Below are 10,071 nucleotides of genomic sequence, written 5' to 3' on the forward strand. Positions count from 1 at the left end.
TAATTTTAACTGTGGTAATTTCACTCTTCTGAGACGCTTGGAAATAAGACATTCTGTTTTTTTATATTCTCCAACATAGGATGGTGCACTGAAAAAAATATTGTCGTGAGGTCAAAGATTTCATGTCTTTAAAATACGAATACAAATTTTGCTTAGCATAGAAGACGCATTTCTCCAAAATAAAGTTATTTTCCTTGTCCAAAAGTCGATAAACTTTTCAATGAAGTCGTATTGTCCTTATAATTAAGTGATTTGACTTAAAAATGGGTATCTTAACATGAAAGAAAAAATTTATAGGCTAAGGTCAACTTGACTTTAATAATTCAGAAAAATTCTTTAAATTTGATGAAATTGTCTTTAAATTTGTTGTCTTTTTGCATCTTGACTACAAAGCAAAAAATCGTTCAAATATAGGACATGTTTTTCAACACTTTATTTTAAAGACGCGTTTTATTTGAAACATAGCATAATTTCTACTGGAAGTCGAGTCTTATTTTGGAAAATAAAGTTGCCGTTAACTCGTTTTTAAAGGGCTTTGATAGCATATGAAGAAAAAAAGCTGAGAAAGCGAAAAATTAAAATTTGCTTCCTAGAAGCAAGTACACAAAACCTAAATTTAAAAGAGAATTGTGTCTTAAAAGTATCCTTACTTGTATTCTCCGCTTCTTTGGCTCGGAATCAATACCAAGTTTTTTTAAAGTAAAGACAAAATCTTTGGAACCGAGTATGCTTTTTTTTCAGTGTGGAGGGTATAAACTTACTTTGGCATGCAAGACGTCGAAATATTGGTCTCAGACCCTATACAGTACATATCGTGGTGAAATTCGGAGTCGATGTAGCCATGTCGGTCCGTCCGTCCGTCTGTCTGTGGAAATCACGCTAACGACTATGGTGTTGTAACTGTGTTATATCATACTACTTTGAGGCATAGCCTCTATATATACCGATCCCCAGATTTACCTTACGGAGCCGCCCAGAAGAGCAAATCTCATTTGTCACGTGATGTTAGTATATGCCGTTTAACAACCATGCAGAAATTGGTCTTAATCGGTCTTTATTTTAAATTTTTCTCTCTTGTTCATATTTTTAATGGGTAATTTTAATTTTTTGTTTCAAATAGATTACATAACAGTAAAAATTATTCACAAACTTCACATCCAAAACACTGAATTCGGATCACACCTTAAGAAGTGATGAAAATTCAGTGCAACGACACAACGGTTAAATTAATCGGTTCTGCGCCAATTTTGCACCACTTCCGGATCCAAAAAGAACATATTCAATACATATTTGGGTTGTTTTGCTGGGTATGTATTGCCCCCCATATAAAACGATCTCCAGATTTGATTTCCAGAGATTCCCGGAGATGCAAATTTCATTATGATTTGACGGCAATGATTTTCTTCTTTACTTTTAGTTACTCTTTGCTTCTATGGGAGGGTGTAATTTTGTGATCTGCAGTTAGAAGGTACAACAGGGCATTAAGTATTCCTGGTCTTAACAACGTTTTGTGAAAATCTCAAAATGTGGAGTATAAATTTCGCGCATGTAAGTTTATTCTACCTATAAAACAGTTTCGGCATATAGTATAGGGCCCCTAATACCATGCAAAAATTGTATATAAACCGTTCCCCAAATTTGACTTCTGGAGTCACACTTAAAAAAAAAAGTTTACTTGGATCCAAAGGTTTTGACCTTCCCTTAAGGATTTTGGTATTGATTCCGAGCCAAAGAGGCGGCTTGTGTAAAACAAGGACGTTTTTAGGGGCCTACGTAGCTTTCAATCAATAAAAATTAAAATTTGGATTCAGATCTCATTTGTAGAATTTTCATTGTCTTTGTGCGATATATTAACCCTAGCTTTGGCGCCAATTTTTTTTTACATTATCTGCCAATATTTACATTTGTAAATATTTTGTTTCCTTTGTTATTTTTAGCTTCGCAACTACTGTTTTTTCTTTGTTTGCCTTCTTATATTCGCTACAAATAACATATTGTTGTTTTTTACATAATTTGTTCATTATTGAAATCGGTTCAGAGTTAGATACATATCTTTCGCCCGATATAAACCCATATTACCACAGAGGCCAAAGTTTTACTCCGATTTACATGAAATTTTGCAAACGGTTTTGAATTAACATTCTAACTTTGCATGACAAATTTTTTTAAATCGCCTCAGATTTAGATATAGGTCCCATATATATCTTTCACCCGATTTATACACATATGACCATATTGTCCTAAATTTTTCTACTATTTACGTGAAATTTCGCAACATTCTAGGTAGGCATGCCAAATTTTTTCTGAATTAGTGGCGTCAGGCAACAATTCGTGGTTGGTAAAGATGGATTTAAATTGGACAAAAATCCTCCAAAACTCTAATGAATGCGAATATATAAAAACTTTCGTGAATCTCGTTTTATCGGCCCTAAACCAATTACCAAAAAAATTGAGCATTGTAGACACATTATCGGTGTATCCATACAATTATTGACTATTTCTTTTATGCCTGCACTGAAAAAAAAGCATGCCCGGTCCAAAGATTTTGTCTTTAGTCTAAAAATGTTGGTATTGATTCCGAACCAAAGAAGCGGAGAATACAACTAAGGACACTTTTAAGACACAACTCTCTTTTAAATTTGGGTTTTGTGTACTTGCTTCTAGGAAGCAAATTTTAATATTTCGTTTTTTTCAGCTTTTTTTCTTCATATGCTATCAAAGTTCATTAAAAACGAGTTAACGACAACTTTATTTTCCAAATTCAGACACGACTTCCAGTAGAAATTATGCTTTAAAATAAAGTGTTGGAAAACATGTCCTATATTTGAACGTTTTTTTTTACTTTGTAGCCAGGATGCAAAATGAAAAAAAATTTAAAGACAATTTAATTAATTTTAAAGAATTTTTCTGAATTATTAAAGTCAAGTTGATCTTAGCCCAAACATTTTTTCTTTCATGATATGATACCCATTTTTAAGTCAAATAACTTAATTATAAGGACAATACGACTTCATTGAAAAGTTCATCGACTTTTGGACAAGGAAAAAAAAACTTTATATTATAGAAATGCGTCTTGTATGCTAAGCAAAATTTGCATTCGTATTTTAAAGACATGAAATCACTCACTACAATATTTTTTTCAGTGTGATGAAGGTGACAGAGGATATTCAAAAGTAAAAACCGCTGTGCTACTATGTCACAGTTGCCCAAAATATAAATATTAACATAATAATATAATATAATTAACAAAAAAAAAAGTCAACTAAAAGTATCTTAAACCCTATATATTTACATTTGTAAATAGTGGCAGATTTTGATGAAAAATACAAAAATTTATTGGAAAACTGCTATATTGCAAAAAATATTGTTAAATATGTACATTTTATAAAAGAGCGCGAAAAATTGGCCACTGAGTCCAAAGCGCATAAAAATCGGATAAAAATATTTGAAATGACAAGAGTTTCAAAAAAGAAATGTTTTGTGTAGTTTTGGAATCCGTATATGGCTTTGCGGATTGGATTCGCATATAGTGCCAGCGCTAGGGCTAATAAACCTATTCACGTATAAACTAATACCTGTTTTCTTAATTAAAACAAGTATATACGGCCGTAAGTTCGGCCAGGCCGAAGCTTATGTACCCTCCACCATGGATTGCGTAGAAACGTCTACTGAAGCCGATGGCAAGGTATCATAAAACTTCCTAACAACGTAATATATACCACATAGTCCATACGTGGTATATATAAAACTACAAAAGGGCCGATTAAATTAAGTTTAAAGTTTCTATAGAAATAAAATTTTGACAAAATTTTCTATAGAAATAAAATTTGGAAAAAATTTTCTACAGAAATAAAATTTTGACAAAATTTTCTATAGAAATAAAATTTTGTCAAAATTTTCTATAGAAATAAAATTTTGACAAAATTTTCTATAAAAATAAAATTTTGACAAAATTTTCTATAGAAATAACATTTTGACAATGTTTTCTATAAAAATAAAATTTTGGTAGATTATTTTTGGCTCGAGTGGCAACCATGATTATGAACCGATATGGACCAATTTTTGTTTGATTGGGGATCGGCTATATATAACTATAGACCGATATGGACCAATTTTGGCATGGTTATTAGCGGCCTTATACTAACACCACGTTGCAAATTTCAACCGGATCGGATGAATTTTACTCCTCCAAGAGGCTCCGGAGATCAAATCTGGGGAACGGTTTATATGGGGGCTATATATAATTATGGACCGATATGGACCAATTCTTGCGTGTTTGTTAGAGACCAAATTCTAATATCATGTTCCAAAATTCAACCGGATCGGATTAATTTTACTCCTCCAAGAGGCTCCGGAGGTCAAATCTGGGGATCGGCTTATATGGGGGCTATATATAATTATGGGTCGATGTGGACCAATTTTTGCATGGTCATTAGAGAACATATACCAACACCATGTACCAAATTTCAGCCACATCGGATGAAATTTGCTTCTCTTAGAGGCTCCTCATGCCAAATCGGGGGATCGGTTTATATAGGAGCTATATATAATTATGGACCGATGTGGACCAATTTTTGCATGGTTGTTAGAGACCATATAATAACACCATGTACCAAATTTCAGCCGGATCGGATAAAATTTGCTTCTTTTAAAGCAATCGCAAGCCAAATTTGGGGTCCGTTTATATGGTGGCTATACGTAAAAGTGGACCGATATGGACCAATTTTTGCATGGTTGTTAGAGACCATATACTAACACCATGTACCAAATTTCAGCCGGATCGGATGAAATTTGCTTGTCTTAGAGCAATCACAGGCCAAATTTGGGGGTCCCTTTATATGGGGGCTATACGTTAAAGTGGACCGATATGGCCCATTTGCAATACCATCCGACCTACATCAATAACAACTACTTGTGCCAAGTTTCAAGTCGATAGCTTGTTTCGTTCGGAAGTTAGCGTGATTTCAACAGACGGACGGACGGACGGACGGACGGACGGACGGACATGCTCAGATCGACTCAGAATTTCACCACGACCCAGAATATATGTACTTTATGGGGTCTTAGAGCAATATTTCGATGTGTTACAAACGGAATGACAAAGTTAATATACCCCCATCCTATGGTGGAGGGTATAAAAAGTTAAACCATAGATGCAAAAACCTCAAAATAAGTCTTAGCCTTTAGTATTTTTATTTTAAACCTAAAGATTCAATACTTCAGTTGATTTAAATCAAAACTGTTTTTATACCCACCACCATAAAATGGTGACGGGGGTATAATAAGTTTGTCATTCCATTTGTAACACATCGAAATATCGATTTCCGACTATATAAAGTATATATATTCTTGATCAGGGAGAAATTCTAAGACGATATAAGCATGTCCGTCTGTCCGTCTGTCTGTCTGTCTGTTGTAATCACGCTACAGCCTTGAATAATGGTGCTATCGTCCCCAAATTTGGCACAGATTAGTTTTTTGTTTGCAGGCAGGTCAAGTTCGAAGATGGGCTATATCGGTCCAAGTTTTGATATAGTCCCCATATAAACCGACCTCCCGATTTGGGGTCTTGGGCCTATAAAAACCGTAGTTTTTATCAGATTTGCCTGAAATTGGAAATCCAGAGGTATTTTGGGACCATAAAGAGGTGTGTTGAAAATGGTCCGTATCGGTCCATGTTTTGATATAGCCTCCATATAGACCGATCTCCGAATTTTGCTTCTTGGGCGTCTAGAAACAGTATTTTCTATCCGATTTGTATGAAATTTAAAATCTAGAGGTATTTTGGGACCATAAAGAGGTGAGTCGAAAATGGTCCGTATCGGTCCATGTTTTGATATAGCCCCCATATAAACCAACTTCCCGATTTGGAGTCTTGGGCCTATAAAAACCGTAGTTTTTTTCAAATTTGCCTGAAATTGGAAATATAGAGGTATTTGGGGACCATAAAAAGGTGTGCCGAAAATGGTGCCCATCGGTCCATGTTTTGGTATAGCCCCCATATAGACCTATATCCCGATTTTGCTTCTAGGGCTTCTAGAAACTATATTTACAATACGATTTGCCTGAAATTGGAAATCTAGAGGTATTTGAGGACCATAAAAAGGTGTGCCGAAAATGCTTCTCATCGGTCCATGTTTCGATATAGGCCCCATAGAGACTGATCTCCCGATTTTGCCTCTTGGGCTTCTAGAAACTATATTTTCTATCCGATTTTCCTGAAATTGAAAATCTAGAGTTCTTTTGGGGCCATAAAAAGGTGTGCCGAAAATGGTGCCCATCGGTCCATTTTTTGGTATAGCCCCCATATAGACCGATCTCCCGATTTTGCTTCTTGGGCTTCTAGAAACTATATTTACCATCCGCTTTACCTGAAATTGTTGAGCGTCTATAAACTGTATTTATTACCCGAATTGCCTGAAATTCGAAATCTAGAGGTATTTTTAGACCACGAATAAGTGTGCCGAAATTGAGGTATATCGGTCCATTTTTTGGTATAACCCCCATATAGACTGATCTCTCGATTTTTACTTCTTGGACGTCTGGAGACTATGTTTTCTAGCCGATTTGTTTGAAATTCTGGAGGTATTTTAAGATCACAAATATGTGAGTAGCAAATGGTACCTGTCGGTCCATGTTTTGGTATAGCCCTCATATACACCGATCTCCCGGCTTTATTTCTTGGGCTTCTAGAATCCGTAGTTTTTATCCGATTTGCTGGAAATTAGTAATCTATAATGAAATTTTAGACAAACGAAATTTCCTTTTCTTATAAAGTATTTTCGTTTATTACACTCTAAAATTCTCTAAAATAGCAGGCGCACTGATCATAAAAATTGCTTCAAACTGAAACTAAGATTTCCAGATTTTACTCATCGTATTTATTTAAATAATGGCGAAAAAAATCTACAGATTTAAGATTTCAAATCAAGGCGTAATTTAATCATATACACGATATGTTTATAATTTCTCAAAAACTCAAACAAAATTGGTTCTCATAAATCTAGAATTTAATCTGGTCTTCATAGGTAGAATCTTTTAAGTTTGTCTTCGGGAGCTGACTGCCTTGGGAAAAGATTTGTCATCAAACCCCCCTACAATTATATATATGACCAAGTAACCCACTACGACGAAGGGTTTTCAAAGTAAACTATCATATTTGATTCATGGTGGTGGGTATTTAAAATTCGGCCCGGCCGAATTTACTGCTGTGTGTACTTGTTCTTTACTAAAATTTGCTTTAGTTGAAAGACTACGACTTTAACTATTTACAGAGTCCTCTATATAAGCCGATCAAGAACTGAATTTACTTATATAGGTATATTTTCTGCCTCCATATGGCCTTCAACAATGCTAAGAAGTTTTAAGATACCAAGTGTTACCGCAACCCAATTTTCTAGTAGAACTTTCTACGCATCCCATGGGGGAGGGTACATAAGATTTTGACAAAATTTTTTATAGAAATAAAATTTAGACAAAATTTTCTATATAAATAAAATTTTGATAAAAAAAATAAAATAACCACAAAAATATAATTGAGAACCTCAAAGAATGATTTTTTACGAGTGGCAACCGTGATAGTAATTCGGATCAAGGAGGTTGTACTGTATATCACCCACATATCACCCATATTCTTCATGTCGAGTCATCTAAAATATGTTCATGATCCCATGGTCCAATGGGACATTCCTTATTTACCTTTTGCATAATACCTTTTTGTTTATTTATTTTCCTTAAATCACACTGAACTCGATCGGTCACCGCCAAGTGTCACTCAAAGTCAGCAATTCGGATTGCTAATGCCTCACAATGAAGTAAAAACTTACCAGTATGAAGAAAAACAAAAAAAAAAAAATTGGGGCCAGAGTTTCAAAATTGTCTGACTGAGTGGCATAGTTTGGTTAAACGGTTTGCATTCTATGCAAATGTTTTTTATGACTTTTTTCCTTATATTTACAATTTGTGGCGACACTTCAATCCAAGCCTTGTGATTTTTTTGTTTGTTTGCTTAATCTGTTTTTTTTTATTTGTGCTCTATAGTGGTTATAGTTTTTGTTTTTGATTTTATTTTGTTTCTGTTGGTGTTACAAAATTGTGTTAACACTTTGTCACCCTTTTTCTGTCAATAAGATTTATAGTTTTATTTTCAGACGAATGAATGCATGGATGGATGAAGTGCCACAAGACGTGTTTAAATTATGCTCTGATATACCTGCCTACAAATCTAAATGCTGTTTTGTACAAAAATGGAAGAATTTATGCTGATTGACGAATTGGTGGTAATTTTAATTGCATGGAAGTCAAAAAGACTTTGCACAAATATAAGTATTAAGAACGATTTTGCAATTTTATTGGTGGACAAAATATGTGTGAGTGTGCCAGTACCACCAAATAAAGGCTTAATTTAGAAAACATCGGACTATGTGATGTGTGCTTGCCGTTAGCAGAGGCAATAACAATTTTATTCGTTATACTACAATTTACAAAATCCAAAGTAATTTTGAAAACGGCCTCAGAATCACTTCCTGAGTCGATCTAGCCCTAGCAGGATTCCGGTCGCAGTTACTAACTGATTTTGAAGAAATTTGATACAGGGTCTTTTTTGGCACAAGGACGAATGCTATTGAAGTAGGATCGAATCGGATCAAATTCAGATATAGCTCCCGTATATATATGTATCGCCCGACAGATGGGGTCACACTGCGCTTCCTTTCTAACCAACCGTCGTCAAAATTGGCATAAAATTCATATATATTCATAACAAATGTTACTCAAATTTCAAATTTAAAGGTATTACCCGATCTTATTAAGACTAACATATAGCTCTTACATAAATATATTGACCGATTTTCTATTTTTTAATAATGGACTCATATTAGTGACATAGTAAATCTGTTAGTGTAAAATTAAGTATTGCTGCTAATATCAAGCATTTCAGTTCAAATTGGGATAAATTTCCCCAAGGATGTGCCCCTTAATTTTCTTATATATGGAAATGAGGTTTATCTTCCAAACCTATTTCATTGCTACCGAAGAAATTCTTAATGTTTTACAAAAGAACCTTGTCATATTGCGGGAAAAATGAAAAAAATATGCGTATAGTTTACATGAAACGAAAACGCCCTATGCAAGCGAAATTCCCGTTTGCAATTAAGTTTGTTAAGAGGAAAAAATCCAAGTTTATGATAAGCTTTGGTTTTAACTGCATGTGGCACAAGTAGCTGTATTACAAATGGGCCATATTGGACATTACGCTCATGTATTAACCCATCTTATTCATAGGATAATACTTTACAACCCGATATTTTAGGCTCACTGAGACTATTCAATCCAGGGTGAACTTCTCTCTTATCCACAGTTGCCACTCGAGCCCAAAATAATCTACCAAAATTTGTAGAAAAATTTACCAAAACTACCAAAGCAAAAAATTTTATTTTGCAAAATTTTATTTCTATAGCAAATGTTTCAAAAAATTTATTTCTAAAGAAAACTTTGTCAAAATTTTATTTCTATAGAAAATTTTGTTAAAAGTTTATTTCTATAGAAAATTTTGTAAAAATTTTATTTCTATAAAAAATTTTGTCAACATTTTATTTCTATAGAAAATTTTGTCAAAACTTTATTTCTATAGAAAATTTTGTCAAAATGTTATTTCTATAGAAAATTTTGTCAAAATTTGAATTTCCATAGAAAATTTTGGCAAAATTTTATATCTATAGGAAATTTTGTCAATATTTTAATTTTATAGAAATTTTTGGAAAAATTTTATATCTATAGAAAACTTTGTCAACATTTTTTTTCCATAGAAAATTTTGTCAAAATTTTATTTCTATAGACAATTTTGTCAAAATTTTATTTCTATAGAAAATATTGTCAAAAGTTTATTCATATAGAAAAATTTGTCAAAATTTTATTTCTGTAGAAAATTTTTGAAGTACCTTTTAGTTGGAGATGATTAAATTGAAAAATCCACCAAAACATCAAGAATTATACTAATCTACCCAACAGTGAAAAATCTACCATTTTTGGTAGAATTCTACCAACTCTTGCAACCGTGCTCTTCTCACTGAA

This window comes from Haematobia irritans, chromosome 1 (genome assembly GCF_050003625.1).
Source record: "Haematobia irritans isolate KBUSLIRL chromosome 1, ASM5000362v1, whole genome shotgun sequence".
Taxonomy (NCBI): domain Eukaryota; kingdom Metazoa; phylum Arthropoda; class Insecta; order Diptera; family Muscidae; genus Haematobia; species Haematobia irritans.